The 17587-nt window shown below is 47.5% G+C and overlaps 1 protein-coding gene across 4 annotated transcripts in view; it reads left to right on the top strand.

Annotated features, from left to right (window-relative positions):
- The first annotated feature begins 877 nt into the window (after positions 1-877).
- DBF4 (DBF4-CDC7 kinase regulatory subunit) overlaps positions 878-17587 on the top strand; it is a 718935-nt gene continuing 702225 nt past the window's right edge. For 2 of the 4 annotated variants that reach the window (XM_069648379.1, XM_069648376.1), the window contains exon 1: positions 878-1081. The gene's annotated coding sequence lies outside the window, so the exon portion shown is untranslated. Of the gene's footprint in view, positions 1222-17587 lie in introns of all 4 variants that reach the window. The other 2 variants (XM_069648378.1, XM_069648375.1) reach the window with 1 other exon arrangement.

The following is a 17587-nucleotide window of genomic DNA, read 5'->3' as shown; positions in this document are numbered from 1 at the left end:
CGCCCATTGAAATGAATGGGAGTGCTGGAGGCTTGGCGGGCGAGTCAGCCTTTTACAAGGCGGGTGACATCCGCCAAAAGCGTGTGAGTTGAGAGCTATGACTTACTCTTGAAAGTGGCTGTCAAGTCAGTAGCTTTTAGTGTTACTGTCCAAAGAAACACATATAATTCATTTATCACAATCTAACACTATCTCAAGTTGTAAAATGCAGCATTCCTTCTGTGCGAGATTGTGCATTCCTGCATGCCAGTTATTACAATTAGGACCTAGTACCTACTACAAAAACAGGGACCACTGCAGTTTTCAATGGGAACATAATCACGAGAAAGGGGGACAGAGCTCCAAATACTGTGACAGTCCCGGCAAAACCGGGAAATCTGGTCAGCCTAGATCAACGCAGATATTGAAGTGTTGGCTAAATGACCGGCAACATGCTTGCAGCATATAGTACAGCACTCGTGTACGGCACCCAGCTAGGCTGTTTATATTCTGGGGACGTAGTTCTACGTGATTTCTGCCACACAGTATCCATGAAACATTAAAAACCGTGTTATAGGGGGCATTACTGAGCATAGTCATGCTCAGTTCCATCTGGTGTTAAAATGCCCACCATAATCGGTGCAACTGCAAGCTAAAGGCACGCAGATCCGGGGTGCATTTTCACCAACAGCCAGAGCATCGGCATTCACGCTCACAAGAATTGCTCCCAAAAACCACAATGATGACGTTGGCAGTCAAGCAAAGAAGAGTAAGAAGGCCGTGGCTATGGTCCCTTCCTCGAATGGGAACTCCGCGCTGAAGATGAAGTACACAACCTGAAGCACGTGACATTCCAGGCACTCAAAACGCATCCCACGTGATGAGCAGGAGGCGGAGCGTTCCTCAGGTCCGTTTCTCGGATGCGCCTTACACACTACCATCCGCGAACAGAGCGGTCCAGTGAGATGCTCCGGCGGGAAAGTGCGAAGCTGGGCCTGTGCACGTCACCGCCGAGCAAGGGGCGGAGAATTCGTTCGTAGTCACTGTGTGACCTAACTTTCGCTCGCCTTGCTACGTCTCTAACACCACTCATAATTAGCGGGTGAGTTCGTTTTTTCTCTGGAGAGGAAATGAGCTATCACTTTTTTACCAGTCCAGTTAACAACTGGGTGTGGGATAGAGCCACGCCTCCTACTTCTGTACCCGGCTGTTCTCCTTGCTGTTGATGATCAAGTAAACCAGGTAAGGAGGAGGATGATGGCTCGAATCTTGTGCTGGTGTGAGAGTTGTCCTTGTTTTGAATTTTTTTGGTGGAAGGGGTGCTGGCACGTTGCTTTGGTATATTCCGTTTGCAGGAAACATTGACAGCACATTTTGTGACCTGCCACCTTTCAAACGTGTAATTTAGATCGTAAGTAGTGCATGAACATAATAGTGCGCAGCTCCAGGGAGTTACCAGTGCTGCACAAATGCCAACTTTTTGACGTCTGTCTCGGGGGTAGTTTATGCGACGACTTTCGGCACTCCGTGTCTTCCAAAACTTCTCACATTGCATTTTTTTATAGCATCACTTTCCAAAGCGGTGCACTTTCCATGCAACATCTCAGACATGGGTCCCTACAAGATTTTATGTAATTCACGTTACTGGGAAGTTCCTGTCGCGCCTAGAAACACTTGTTTGCAGGCGCGTTATACATGCCATATCATATCTATGGGGCACCCGTTGCCAAACTAAGAATGGGTTGGAGGGTCACGAGTGCTTTGCGCACATCACTAAATGTGCATGTTTGCGTTACCATACCCACCACCCTAGAAAGGCTTCACTGTGCTATGAACCCACCACATTGAGGGCAAATTGCATTAGAATGAGGAACAAGTACAGTTCCCTTTAACTTAACCCTTTTGTGAGCGTTTTTTTAATAGTGTAGATATTGTATTTGCCCCAGTAGAGTTCACTGCGCCGTTCCTTGGTTGACAGTTTTTTTCCATATAGTTTGACAAGTCATACTGTATTGCACTTTTGAGTTCCCCTTCAATTAGGGTTGGGAAGAAGTGGGAATTACACTGTAGTCCATTGTGATTTTGGGCAAAACTTTTCTGAGCTCCTGTGTTCACTATCGGTGTCACTTGACATTTAATTTACCATTTATTGGAGAGTCACATAAGGACAAAGACATTTCTACACAGGGATATAGGGGTAGGCAACTTCATTACCTCCACTTCCACTCTTCCTCGTCCCAGTACTTCATGAGGCCCCTGCCTCCGACACAGGAACACCTTCTTCTATTTCTTTAAATCCCTATAACTCCTCTCCCCACATCCACGTCACTCAGTTTAATTTTTCCTGCCTCTGGCAGGTTGGACTTTTTCTTCCCGGTGTGGGGCACTGGGGAGCGCCGATTGCTGGCCGCCTGGTGGGGGGGGACTGTGTGGCGGGGCTTTCCGCTCCCTGTGGTGCGGCGATGCTCCTGGGACCCCTGCAGGGTTTGGGGTCCCAGTTGAGTGGGATTGCCTCGCTCGGTTCTTTGCTGGGCTCTGGACCGCAGCGTGGGCATTGTCCCGGGTCTTACTCGGCCCGGGGGAAGTTAAGGAGAGGGGAGTGGGCTCTGTGCTTGCTGTTTTCCCCTCTCCTGCTGGTATGGCCCTCTTGGTGTCCCATTCATGGCGGCTCCTTGGTGTGCCTTACGGAGGCTGGTGCCTCACCCGGTTGTGTTTTTGCGAGGTTGTAGGCCGACGCAAGGACATCACAGCCTGGGTCCTGCAGTGCCCGGGATGCGGTAAGGAGTTGGGGGCTTTGTGAATGTTTGTGCCCTGATTCTCCTGCCGTTGGGGCTATGCAACGACATGCCTCCTGTTTGATGCAGCGTTGCCTATGGGATTGTTTTGTTTTTCCCTATTGGCTGGTGCCTTCTGGAGGGTACCCATTAGCTCGACAGGCCGTTTCCTCATGCTCTGTGTACACACCTTTTTTGGCTGCATCTTTGAAGACGCTCTGACTGAGAAGTTGGGACGTTAAGAAATGATGGCAAGCACTTGGCAGTATGGGCTAGCCTTCCCTTTGTTGTGAGGCCTCTCTGCTTCTTGTTGTGGGGTGACAGTGGCAGAGAGTCTTTGAAAGTGCGGGGGCTCTGTTCTGTCGCAGGCATGTCACCCGCTCCTCACACATACAGCCCGGGATGCACCGGATGTTTGCTGCATTCTCTGTTTGCAGCCTGTGAAAACGGCGCAGATTTGGACACGTCTGCAAGCACTATCTTACAGCCGGAAGGGTAGCAGCCTGGCATAGTCTACACTTCGGGGGTTCGATTCTACACTTCGGGGGTTCGATTCTCAGCAGGGGCTGACTCAGCCCTTCATCCTTCCAAGGCCTACGCATTGAGGAGAACCATTTAGAGCATGAGGCTACCAGCTACTTGATGCAGGGCTCAAACCACCTCTCAGTTATGTGTGGTGTATACAGGTGGTGAGTTAGTGGTGTGTTTGGGTCTGTGCTAGCCATGGACGCAGGCTCCTTGTCCTGTCCTCTTCCTCTGAACTGCATGGGGGTCGGACAAAGGAGATTAATTTCTTTTCCCTTGTCCGGCATGGAATTATAGAAACTGCTAATGCATCATGGAAGTAACGGCCATGCAGGGGGTTCCCAGTGTCTCTTCTTTTAGGGCCTAGGTCCTCCGGTGCCGACGTGTTGCTTTCACGCCTCCTCTGAGACGCGTGGAAGTAATATTGCAGATGGTGCCACATGTCTGTTCTTAAAGGGGTTCTCAGAGCCCCTGGTGCCGGTGGAGGGGACTGTCCCTTCAGTGAGTTTTCCAGTATATGCATACACCAGGTATGGGGTTGCCTTTGATGTCTGCTATCCGGGATGGATTACATCGCCCCGCTTTGTGACAGTACTCTGCCCATTGACGCCAGGCTCCTCTGTCGGCTGAGGGTGCCATTGTCTGCTGGACTACTGGGCTGTCCTGTATTTTCCTTTTGATAGGTCAGATCTTTTTGTGTGCTGACAAGCATGCTGTTATATTGCGGCGCAGGCCTGCTTCAACGTCCTGTGACTTTCCTCTGGTGCAAGTGCAGTGACTGGCTTTTTTTCCCCTGGCTCCTCATCTCTATCTTCGCGGAGGTGTATGGGACCGGTGGGGTTCGGCTTCCTGGGTAATGGGCTCCTTCCGGAGGGGGTTATCAGTTGCCGTTCCTGTCTCCCACTGTCCAGGTCTGCATGGTTAGGACTTTGGTACCCAGCTCACGGACCAAGTAGTTGGCCATGGGATCTGTTCTCTCCGAGTTTTTGTTGTGGGTTACCGTCTTGCCCATTCCACTCCCTGTTCAGGGTCAAGTTTTCCACTCGCGGGTGTTGATGGTCCCTATGCCTTCTAGGAGGTGTCACCTGCTTATGGGTCTCGAGGCCCTGCACTGCTTGTCCGGACGGAACACTTCAATGTAGAGGCTTTGCGGAGCGTACTCTAGATATTGTGCAGGGTGGATTGGATGATATCACAGCGTTTTCGGTTCCGAGTGCTCCCATCCGGGGTGCGTTCGGCTCCCGGAGTGTTCTCCATGTTGGTGACTCCCCTGGTGGTGCTTTTACAGGGAATGCAGATTTTCTTTCCCTACCTGGACGTTTGGTTGGTCGGGGAGTCCTGTCGGCAGGATATCCTGCCTCATCTCCCTTTAGTCTGCCAGGCATTGCAGGAATGGGGTTTGCTAGTGAACTGGCGGAAGTCTCGGCTGGAGCCTTCTCAGGATCTAGTTTTCCATTGGGGCACTGGTTTGCACTGGGATGGAGAGGGTGTTTCTGTCCTTAGGGAGGGTCTGTCACTTGCTGGCTGTTCTGGGCAGGGCTCTCAGAAGGCAGTGTGTCTCGGCTTGCCTGTTGCTGAAGTTACGTGGCGTTTTGCCTGTTTTCTAGTTCCTTGGGCCCGTCTTCAGTTGCGTCCCTTGGTGTCTCTCCCACTGGCTCCCGACATCTCATCTTTCAAAGCTTTGATTTCAGTGTTCCCAGCGCTGCAAGTCTCCCTGCTATGGTGGCGGGGGGTTCCAAATCTACAGGCTGAGGCGTCCATAGTCCTTCCTCCTGTGGCCTCTTACTACAGACGCCAGCAAAATGGATTGGGCAGTCTACATTGGGGTCCTCTCAGCTGAAGGGTTGTGAGATCTGGGGAGAGCTGTCGATCATACACTTGGCGAGAGTTGTGTGCCATTCTCCGAGGAGTTGTTGGGCAGTTTTGGTCCGAATGGACAATAAAATGGCCTTGGCAGGTGTCAACCGCAAAAGGGGTTCCGGCCGCTCCTTGAATGCTCTGGCAGCACTGATAGGCACCTGGGGAGAATCTCCTCTGATGTCTCTGGTGGCCTCGCATATCGGGGGGGGGGTGGACAATGTTCAAGCGGATCTTCTCAGACGCCGGTTTCACTCCTCTGCTGAACTGGTCCTGTCGGGCCAGGTCTTTGCGGTGACCTGTGTCAGATTAGGGTCACCTGTTTGCATCCCCGGCCTCAGCAGAATTTCCCCTCTTCTACTCTGTTTTCAGGCCGACGGGATTGGGGGGTTGGATGCCCTTTCTGTACAGTGGCTTTGGGGTTTCCTTTATGCCTTTCTGCCTGTTCCCCTTCTGCCTCGGGTGGTTCGACGTCTGTGTGTCCAGGGTGACTGTGTTGTTGTTAGCTCCGTTCGGGTTCTGCCGGAGTTGGTTCCCCTCTGTTGGAGCTTCGGTCCTAGGAACCTTGGCTGGTTCCGAGGAGGCTGTATTCCCTTCAAGGGGATCTGCGGTTGGAAGTCCGCCGGATGCAATGGGCAGTGTGGCTATTGCCCAGTCTATGCTGATATCTCGGGGGTTCTCAGGTCTTGTAGTTGAGTCCATAATGGATGCTCTTGGACCCTCAACTCTGTAGGTGTTCGGCAGGCATTGGAGCCATTTCTGAGTCTGGTATGGGCGGTCTGGGATCCCCCCCTGCGTTCTGGCCTCCCCTCTATTCTTCAATTCCTCCAGGAGGGGTTTTGACAAGGGCCTGGTGTTTTTTCCAGGCTTCGCTCTCAGTGGGCCTCCATTAAATTCCTTTTGGGGGACTCTGATGGTCACTTGGATGGGGAGGTGTTGGTGGGGAAGTTTGTTTGTTTTGTTTATTTTAATTTGTGTATTTATATTGCGTGCCAGACCCAAAGGTATAAGGGCGCAGGAGCAGCATGGTTATTTTCAGCTTGGTTACATTGATGTTCAATAGTTAGTGTGTACATAGGTACGTATTCACAGAGTGTACATGGTTAAAACAGTTACGACACATGCAGTAATACAGTTTACAGATGTGCATATTTACATAGAATACAGTTGCTCCGGGGTTTTTCTTCTTCCCGTCCTTGTACTGATAAAGGGCTTCGCCCTTGGGGACTCCCTCTTGTTTTACGGTTCCTTCAAGGGCCTACTTTTGATCCCTTTTCTGAGATTGATATCAATCATCTTACACTGAAATCTGCTTTTCTTATTGCCATCACTTCTGCCTGTAGGCTTGGGGAGATTGGGGCTCTCTTATGTCACCATGCTTTCCTGAGGGTGCTGCCGGACTCGGTGGTGCTGAGGCGTGGTCCGAAGTTTCTCCAGTTGTCTTCGGTTTTCACACCTCTCAGGATCTGGTTCTCCCTGACTTCTTTCATGATCCGAAAAAGCCTGGAGGTGGCTTGGCATAACATTGATGTCCAGCCGGCCGTGTTGTTTGGCTAGGTTTGCTCTTTTCCGTCAATCTGATAGTCTTCTGATTGCTTGTGGTCTGGCTGGGGCTGGGCGTAAGGCATCTGTGGTTTCCGTTTTCCGGTGGTTCTGTGTTGTGATCTTTATGGCCTATGTGGCTTCTGGCCTGCCTGTGCCTGCGCACAATCAGGGGCGTTCCACCAGGGGTTTGGCAGCTTCCTGGGCCAATGCAAGGAAGATTTCTCTGCAAGAGATTTGTATGGCTGCCGACTGGGCTGGTCTAAGCACTTTCATCAAGCGCTCTGGGTTGAGTTTCTCCCACTCGGGGGGGGGGGGGGGGGGTGAGGAGGGGGGTTGGTTCCTTCGGGGTTGGAGTTTTGTCTGTGGCGATGTGAATTAAGTTATTGTGGGTGTGTTTTGCTGCACTGTTTTTGGCTCTGTGTCACATTGGGACCTTTTCCCCGTTGCTGCTTTGGTATACCTAATGAGGTAAGTACTGGGACGAGGAAGAGTGGAGGAAAAGTTATGTGTACTTACCGGTAATCTTCATTACTCCTAGTCCTACTCTTCCTCGTTGCAGTACTGACAACCCTCCTCGCCCTTCCTGTGGGGAAGGTCCCATGCTCCGTCTTGGTAATATGGGACTGAGTGACGTGGATGTGGGGGAGGAGTTATAGGGATTTAAAGAAATAGAAGAAGGTCCTGTGTCAGAGGCAGGGGCCTCATAAGGTAAGTACTGTGACGAGGACGAGTATGACTAGGAGTAATCAAGATTACCGCAAGCAATCAGAACATTACCAAATCCTTTCTAATTTTAGTGACCGCTCTAATTAAGCCAACTGCATGGCTTTAATGAGTGGCATAGTTTGTAATGTGTATCTGTAATTCATGGTGCATTAACATAATGTGAAAGTCGATGTACATCTTTTTGCTTGTATTTTTTTTAATCAATTTTGGTTAATAAACTGTTACAAAAAAGCACAATGGGGCTTCCAGCAGTTATTACTTCCATTGCCTTTTGTAGCAGTTCATGATCTAATTTTAAATCCTTAAGAAAATGTTGTTAGTCCTTCTAATTGAAAGGCTCTACAAGAAATCTACTGCTTTCCTGCGAGAAAAGGTCAAACTGACTCCGATTTGAAAAGCAGAGCTTAAGAAAAAATGTTATAAATTGTAATTACATTTTAGAAAGGGAACGGTCACTTATGCAAGAGCTGTTACTACAGTTTGTCCAATTACTACTTTTGTGGGATTTTAAAAAGGTCCTGGTGGCACACTTTGTTTAATTTCGAAAGACTATAACTTTGGTCTAAACTCGTGTGTAAGTCTGACGAGAGTGATTCATGCGCATTCCTGTGGGGCTAGTCGTTCAGGAGCGCAAAATGCCTGCCTTGGACTGCCAGGAGCTAAACCACACTCGGCGTCCCTCAATTATGATCCCTGTAACGGTATTTGTGACTTTGAGAGAAACTATAAAGGTGTATTGTGCTTGAAGGTTCAATTGGGGTAGCCTCAGGACGATCTGTTTATTTGATATAGTTCAAAAACCAAACCCGTAGGTAGCCGGGTGCAAGCATTACAAGGAAACTTGAGAACTTGGTTACAATAGAAAACAGAATAGGCAGTGGGACAGTTCAGCAGTGTTACAGTCTGAATATGCTGAATATGCTATACAATACAATTGCATAAAGTGCTAAGTATAAGTAACAATCAGCCAAAGTATTGTAGTCCCAGAGGATCCAGTGAGATTCCTAGATACTAGCAGTAGTAGACAGAAGTCCCTATAGGGGGTCAGGTTTAACAAAGGGCATAGACGGGGGTGACACTCAGTACGAGTGGTTCTGGTGAGGGAGGGTGATTACGTTAGATGTCATTCGATCGTATCCATGAAAGGATCTTGCACCTGAAACTTGGATAAGGTTGGTCCTTTCTAAGTTCTGAGGGGAGTTTGTTCCATGTTTGGGCTGCTATGACAGGAAAGCTAGCGCCGCCAGCTATGCTCTTTTTGTATCTAAGCACCATCAGTGTATAAGCATTAGTCATTCTTGTGGAGCGGTTTGAGATTCTTTTGTTAATTCTATTTGCTAGGTTGGGAGGAGCTATATTGTTAAGGCCTTTGGACGTGAGTGAGAATTTTGATGGTAATTCTGTCTTTAATTTTTAGCCAGTGGATGTTCCTTCTGGAAGTAGAGACATGGGCTCTGTTAGGTATGTTTAAGGCTACTCTAAGAGCGTTATTTTGGAATGTTTGGAGTTTAAGGATATACTTGTTAGATCCTGCATATAGTGCATTGCAGTAGTCCAATCTGGATATAAGTGCATTAGCTAAGGTAATACAGCTAGCCTCTGTTAGGAATGGTCTACATGCTCGGTTCAGTTTGCAAGTATAGGCTGTGGAGGAAGCTAGGGAATTGTTTTGTTTCTTAAGAGTGAATGCTGAGTCCAAATAAACCCCCAAGGTTTTGACTGCAGCCAACACTTCGATGACATTATTGTCAATGTTAAACGAAGCATAATTGGGGTCAAGTTTTTATTAATCGCTGTCTCTGTGCCGAGGATCAGAATCTCTGTTTTGTCATCATTCAGGCAGAGGCCATGGGATGCCATCCATGCCTGAATGAGGAGATATATCTTGTTTACCAAAGCTAAGTCTTCCAGGAAGTTACCCGAAAGGGGGATAAGGATCTGAGTGTCATCTGCATAGTTCGTGTAGATGACGCCCAGTCTGTCCAACTTGTCAAACAAAGGTTTGGTAAAGATGTTGTACATAGTGGGAGACACACATGATCCCTGGGGGACGCCGCAGGAGACTTGTATGGGATCAGAAGCTGATGGGAGGTTGGGGGGGGGCGACTCTCATTATTCGGTTAGCAAGGAAGGATTGTACCCAGGTTATGGCATCACTTGAAAAGTGGGCAGCGCAGCCAAGGTGATTGCATAATACTGCATGATCTACCAGGTCAAAGGCTGCCGAGAGGTCAAGGAGGAGTAGCATAGCTGATTTTCCATTATCCTTCAACTCGTCAATTTGAGTCTTAAAGTCAATCAGGGCTGTTTCAGTGCCGTGAAGGGGGTAGAAGCCGGATTGTCGTGAGCCTAGAAGGTTGTTGGTTTCAAGGTAGTCCTGAATTTGCAAGTAGGCTACCCTGTCGATGATTTTAAGTAAGAATGGGACAGTAGTGATGGGTCTGTAATTAGTCTGGATGGAAAGGTTGTAACGCTCACCTGATTCTCGCAGAGGCGCCGGTCTTGACTGGGCGACTACCGTATCTTCAAAGGTGATGTGCAGCACCCGATTGGCTCTTTGGGCTGGACCTCTGTGCCCTGTATGCCTGACGTGCAGAGTAAGATGTCTTAGGTAAGTGAATGCCGAGCTCTCCATCTGCCTCGGGGCAGGGTGCTGTAGCCAGTTTCTTCACTGGATAGGTAGCGCAGGCCTCTTTACTTCAGAGGACTGCTGTCCGTCGTTTACTGCACGAACGGTAAGTTTCGAGTAACTCAAATGTCTTTAAAGTCTTTAATAATGATGTCTCTTGTTTTGCAGGGTTCCGGCGATGGCGGATGACGGGCTGAAGTGAGTTGAAGATGGAGCCCGTGTGATGAATAGAAGCGCCTGGAAGCACGTAAGTAAGCGCTTGTTGCCAGCTTCACAAAGCGCTCTGTCTTTTTATTTTGCAGGTACAAGTTCGGAGCGGCTGCAGGGTGCCGGGATACCCACTGGGTTAGATGTGGAAAGGAGTAATGGCACGTGAGTATTAAAGTTCCCCAATGTCTTTAAACGCACCTTGTTTTGTCTTTCAGATGCGAGATGCAGCGCCGACGGCCTCCGGAGCGTGCGAAGAGTAGGTAAGCCTTTGCCTTTCAGATGCCGGAATGCTAACCTGTTCTTTCTTGTCTTTATAGGTGTTGCTGAAGACTGGATTCAGGATGGTAAGCCTTTTTCCTTAGGGCCAGGACCGGATGCAGAAGACACGATGAGCGTTCTGCTGCAGAGGGTGCAGAATAACGCAAAGCAAGATTCATCCACCGGGTGTGGTTTAAATAGCCTCCTGTAGTGCTTAGGTGTCTCCTTCCACAGCCACGCCTAAGTAAGAAAAGAGTTCCTGGTAAAAAAAGAGTTCCTGCCTTCCAGAAGAGTTCCAGTGTTCTGAATCTAGGGAGTGGCTCCAGCCCCACCCAACAGGAAAAGTAGTTCCAAACAGAAGAGGATCAGAGGCTCAACTGGCAGGCAAGTAAGCAGCATGGTCTGCTGCAGGTAAGTCCACCCAAGCATTATGAGCCCGGCGCTTCCAGCGCTGGGACTGGGCATATTTATGAGCCTGGTGCCACTGGCGCCAGGACTGGGTCCAAAAGGTCCCAATTGGGACTGGTTGGCACTCGGAACCTGGGTTATGGATCTGCTTCCAAAGGAGTTGGGAAAACCCTGACCTTTTGTAAGCAGAGATCATGACAAAGGTCAAGGGTTTGTTTTGATCGGTGATTTAAGAGCTGTTGCTGCAGGAATCAATAAGGAGTAAAATATCCATTGTCTGGATCGATCAGTCGGACTCCACCAAGTAAAAACTGGTTTGTGACAAGGGAATCTGCAGACAAGAGCTCTCGACTCTCTTGAGGCACTCCCCAAGGTCCCCAGTGAAAGCGGGTGCTAAAGCCAAGGCGCTGGCAAAAATTACAAGCCTCCTCTTGAGGAAAGGGGCAATTCCTAATTCACCATTTGATGCTGAATTGTTGGCAGTGCTCAAACTGAAAAGTAATTTAAAAATCGCCACTAGGAAACATAGCTCACTAGAAAAGTTGTTTAATAATTCTGACACCCATCCATGTGAGGTTGAGGACAGGGACTCAGCTGAATTTTAATACCCTGAAAGATTTAGCTGAGCTTCTGACTAGATCTCTACTTCTTTGTCAACGATGATAACCAAAGTCTTCAACCTTCTGCTTTTTCTTATCTGCCCTCTGCAACCCCATTGGAATCGCCAAAACTACTGAACTCCCCAAATGGTAATGGATCCCTGACCAGCTATTTATGCATGCTCTGACTTAATGCCAAACTCATTGGTTAAACTCTGAGAATATCAATAACGAGTGTGAAGGTCATAAAGCTCTTTTAAACACGATAAATGCAAAGTTACATTTTCTAGAAGGGTACATTTTTGCTGAAAATAGAATGGGTGCTTCATGGAACCTTGTCGGGGTCCAATGGAAATGATCCAATGCAGCCTCTTCCTTTTCCACAGTTACAAGGAGAGGAACAAATTGATTGTTTGAATGACTAGTCCGAAAAGTCAAAATGATGGAAGCTGCGCTAGTGGGGATCACGAGAATTGTAGGACTGGGGATATTTCAGAAATGAATGAAATTAACAAAATAAGAATAATAAAATGTGAGCACACTTGAAAATTCAGGGTTGAGATTGTTTCTTCGGAAAATGTTACCTTCAGGATCCCGACCAAGGGCCTAGTACCTCCGGTGCTGAGTACTAAAAGCAAGTTAGCATGAAAACAGTTTGGGAATGGTTCTAAACAATCTTGTAAGGATATCCCATCCCAAGGAGTCCTGACAGTTATCTAATGAAGCTCTTATGCAAGAAGACCTATATTTGAGTACTCTTGCAACAATTCCATATAGGAAGAAGCTGAGAATGCAGAGCATCAAACAAGCCCTCCTGTTTTTCGGGAAGGATGTTACTTTTAAGACCTTAGAAGTAGAATGAATTTCTGCGCATAAGAAGCATGGTCTGAAACTACTGTCTTTGACACATGTGATCCCATCTGTGCCAAAGAAAGGTCCAACAATGTCCTTATGTGTTGGTATGGAAAGAATTATTAAATCTGTGAAATCAATTATTCTTAATAGACAAAATGTGCTAGCTCTACTCCAAGATACTAGCTATTCCTGGCATAACAATTGCTGTTCTAGCATATCTTAAATGTCAATATCGGTCGGTAATTCATAGGGTCACTTCTGTCACTGGGATTACCACTGATGGCTTCCAGGAAGGGGGTGTAGAGCCCTGGGATTCATTAATTGTCACTAGGTTGTGCGTGGTATAAGAACCAGCCCTACATATAAGGGGTGTAACAGCCACTTTTACTCCCTAAAAATAGGCAGCAACTCTCCAAATATAAAAATGGAGAGTAAAATTACTCCCCACAAAAAATGGGGAAACGGGCTGGCTCTTGAGTCCTTGCTTTCACCCACGCAGCTCCATTGATATATTTGGACAGTAGTGCACATAGTACCACAGGAAGAAAAAACGATTACTGTCTGATCAGAAGAAATAAACATGCATCTTTTAATGTTTATGAATAACTAGGTGCAAAGATATAATAATTATTACCGAAACATGTCCGATTTTCAGTTAAAACATGTTTTTACTCGCCTGTAAAATACTTCCATTGGGAATTGTACCTGCATTTATTTTTAGGGAGTAAAATACCCCCACTTCAAAATCATATCTGGAGCACAGATAAGAACAGTATATAAGCTCCATCGATCACACTGTGTCTTTGGAGACACGTAATTGTCAACCATGTTCCATTACAGAGTCATTTGATGGCATAAGATTGTCTAGTAGCACCTACTTTCAGTTTTAGCTCGTGAGGAGGCATTCGTCCTACAGCATTTGGCTCTTTAGAGACTGAAGCGTTGAGCCGGTAATCAACTGTTCATTTTTTCTATTTTGTGTAAACGTTCTTTAGTGATTGTTTCACATCTCAAGACATTCAACAATATGGCATCAATTTGAGGTACAACACTGAGGTCAAATACAGGTAATGCATCAAACAATAAGCAGCAGGGTTCCCCCCGAAAGTGTGGTGGCGGGGGGCAACATTAGTCGTGAAGTACATTCTGGCCAATTGGTTCATGTAGAAGTTATGCCTGGTTATAGTACCCTGCATATGGAGTCAAATATTGGTTCTCCCATTTCCAAATCCGAGCCCTGAGACCTAACATGGCATACAAAGGGGCCCAAATGTTCTTAGGCCTAGTCTGCTGGCTGCAAAATAGTTCCTGCATTTTCCTCCCATTGACACCTGCAGTGAAGGATTTCCCAAGGGGTGTCGCGCTGGATAAGCCCATATATTGCAGACACCTCGCAGGCGGGTAGCCAACCAAATATTACATCAGCGGGAGGGCTGTCGGAATGTGCGGAACATGGACCATGCTTTAAATGTCGCCCGCCTTCTAAGGTACTGCAGTGTGAGATGGAGCCCCCGCCTGTCTACTCAGAGAATTGTTCTAGTGATAAAAATGTTCCCCCCAGGATACAAGTCAGCCATGCTTTCAATCCCCACCCACTTCAACTCTTGTAGTACAGCTTCATCACATTTTGTGGAAGGCACTCTACTTTCCATATCTGGTGGTCCAGTGCGCAGTTCCATGCATGAATCGTGCATATTACAGGATCAAAATTACATTTCTCTGCCACCTTCCGCGGTATCAGGACCCTCTGCAGCCTAAAAGGGTGCCTGAGCATCTCTCAATGCGTACGCGGTGTGCCGTGGTGCCCCCAGCATCCAGTAGGATGCTAAGTGTAGCTGCCAGGCAAGGAAGTATACAGCTCCATGTCTGGTAACCCTACACTCCCAGGGGAGGACCAGGGTGTCCCAGCTTACTCACAGGGCCTGCGGGTGCCACGCCAGCCTGATCAGCTGGGCCCTCAGCTCGGCAAAGAATCAGACACCCGGCCACACAAGGATATTTTGGAAAAAGTAAAGGAGTTTCAGAAATATTGCCATTTTGGCAATTGCTATTTGACCCAGCAGCGAGTGGGAGCTTGCACCACCCATCCACCCTGGATCTCGGTTCCCTCAGATACTTAATGTGATTGTCCTCCAGCAGCGTCTTGGCATCGCAGTTCACCCGCACACCAAGGTACGTGACCGACTTTTTCTCCCATCTATAACCCCCTCCACGTCAGCCGGCTTAATCATATGCTCATTCAGTGGGAATAAGATGGATTTGGTCCAGTTTATGCTATCTCCGTGAGAGCGGTCCTAGGTTAGTCACAGGGTCTTTAAGATACAGGATAGCGTCATCCGCATACAGGGATACCAACTCCCTAGTGCCCCCCAGTGCCAGCCCCCTCGCCAGGTGTAGTTACCTAGCAGGGTCGCCAATGGTTATATTGCCAGTGCAAAGATTAGCAGCGACAGTGGCAGCCCTGTCTAGTTCCATGGCCTAAAGGGAAGGTCCTGGACTGTTGCCGTCCAGACCGATTTGTGTGTTTGCGACAGCGTACAATAGGCACACCGCCGATAAGTACTCTGGGATGCCCACCTGCCCCAGGACCTAAAATAGATAGCCCTATTCAACGGAATCGAATGCTCCACTAACGGAATCAAATGCCTTTTCCATATCTAGCAGCGCTGTGATTGCCTGTACCTTGGGGTCTATCTGGGCAAGGATAGCAAAGAGTTTACACAGGTTCAACGAAGTCGATCTTCCCGGCATAAAGCATGATTGATCTGAATTGACTATAGTTGAGCCATCCGGAAGCAGCTGGTCGCCAGCCCTTTGGCAAAGATTTTTGTATCTAAATTCAGCAGAGAGATGGGGTGATACAAAGAGCATTCCATGGGGTCCTTCCCAGGCTTAATCATCGAGTAATCGCTGCCCTCCGCATAGTCGGAGGGAGGTGCCCTACCTCTGTTGCCTCCTCCCAGAACGGCAGCAATTGCTGAGCTACCTCAGGGCCTAGCTCCTTATAGAACTTGGCCGTGATTCGGTCTGTACCCGGTGCCTTAGCCGAGGGGTGGGCGCTTATAGCGAACAGGATATCGTTGTGTAACAGGCTTTGCAAGTACTTCAGCCACCTCACGTTGCAGTGCAGGCAGAGACGCCTCGCACACATATTGCACTAGTTCAGGAGTTGGAATTGACCCCCTAGATGTGTATAGATGCTTAGTATTGGCGCAACACGTCTAGGATAGCGTCCGGTTTTACGACCACCTTGCCAACTTAGTTTCTTATGGCAGCGATCACCATGGCTCCCCGTTCGCGCCTAATCATTGCTGCAAGCTGCCTGCCTGGTCTACCCATCTCTCCATACCTATAAGTATAAGGGGCAAGCTCACTAAGACATAGTCAATGAGCAAAGAGGTGTTGTGAACCGCTGAGTATCCAAAGTCAAATTGGAGGCCCAAGAGTTCAAAATCAAGGGAATATTCATACATCTCGACTAGTCTCTCTAATTGACGATAACTTGGTAAACCAGAATTTGGAGGAACGGGATGGGTCATGGCTAACCCGCTCTTTGAAACGCAATGCACGCTTTTCTAACTATTGGCTTTGAGATTAGGTACCAAATCTTGTACAACTACTTTCATAGAACACCAGAGGACATGCATACCTGTTTAGGCATTTTAACCAGGGCACTGTCCTTAGAGATACAGGAAACGTGGTTGATGGACAAACCATTTATGGACGAGTATGAGCTGAAAAGGTCGACCTTTTAGGAGGCTTGATTATGGTAGTGTGATTACAGGGATCAAAATCAAGAATGGATAAGCAGGAGCAAAAAGCAGCTGCTGGGTATCCAGAATAACCAGTGACCAGAAGATGCCACTGGGGAACTAGGAGCTAGTACATTATGTACTGCAAATCTAACTTGCACATAAGGTGCAAACGAATCCTTATTCTATACTATATGACCCCCTTATGCTTTAAATGTCACATAGATGTGTCCTTGTTTTTAGATTGTCCAAAATGCACAGAGTTAAATTCATATAGGTGTGTTTGTTTGGCATCAGTGGGCCTGGGGAGCCAAAAGTAATATCTGGTAGCTGTTCGTGTCAAGATAACCAGGCTGTTCTAGGCCACAAGCAGGAGCTAAATGGCTTCCAGCACCTCTCAATTTCAAACCCTGAAAATTACCTCTGTGAAGTGGGGGGGGGGGGATTTCACTGACTATCAGATGGTTAAAATACAGTGGGATGCGATGGGATGCGACAACTAAAAGTGTGTGAATGCTTGTTAATGTCTGTTGGAACTCCTGGGAGCACCACTCTAGCCTCTTATTTTTTTTTTTTTTTAAATTTTTGTTGTGATTTTGAGAAGTTGAAAGGCATTTTAGAGATCCGGTTTGAAGGCAAATTCACCCACATCCTATTAGCGGGGAATCTAAACTGTACATGTTCGAACAATGATATTGAAACTGCTATTAACATTAGTAGGGAGCACCAAGATCCTAAAGGAGGGGCATTATTTGAAATGTTAAAGGGGTGTGGATTTACAAAGATTAAATGGGAACCTCCCATATGACTTTCCGGCTCAACTTACTTGGACAAGAGGGTGTCTGTCATCCACTCTAGACTTGTATATATCGGCGATAGCCGCCCTATAGTTAAGGTGAGTCGAACTGCCATAGGAACCCCTCAAAATTCTATTGTTTAATAACTTTTGATTCGAGTAACGGATTGGACTAACATTTTGAAAGTGATTAAAAAGCGGACCACCCCATCCAGAATGCAAAGTTTCGTAAAGATTTGTTAAAAAATAAGAACGTTATTAAGCATCAAAGATTCTCCCCCCCCCCCCCAAAATTGCAGCCTACTTCCCATTCATATTCCCATAGATAAACCAGGTCAATTCTTGCCAGCGCACAGCCCAAACTGCTGGACTGATTTGGACCAGGTCCAAAACAACTTGGGCACGAGTGCGATACAAATATCATATCATTATCAGTGCGTGGTTTGGGGTTATTCCATGCAGTAGGTATTTAAATATTTGATGGAGAAGGGTGTCTCCCCTTAAGAATAGATAGCTGTATCTTGGGGTTTTAGCCGAAACCGGGTGTTATTAGAAATGAAATGACCGCCATCTTGTTTTTCTCGCAATGCAGCTATAGTCGAGGATATAGGAAAATTAAACTGAGGGTAAAAAAGCTATTTGCAGGTCATAAAACATGGCAGTGTCATCAGGTT

The sequence above is a fragment of the Ambystoma mexicanum genome, chromosome 2q, assembly GCF_040938575.1.
Source record: "Ambystoma mexicanum isolate Mex_15411 chromosome 2q, UKY_AmexF1_1, whole genome shotgun sequence".
Lineage (NCBI taxonomy): Eukaryota > Metazoa > Chordata > Amphibia > Caudata > Ambystomatidae > Ambystoma > Ambystoma mexicanum.
Note: the sequence above shows the minus strand (reverse complement) of the source record. Positions and strands in the feature narration are given on the sequence as shown.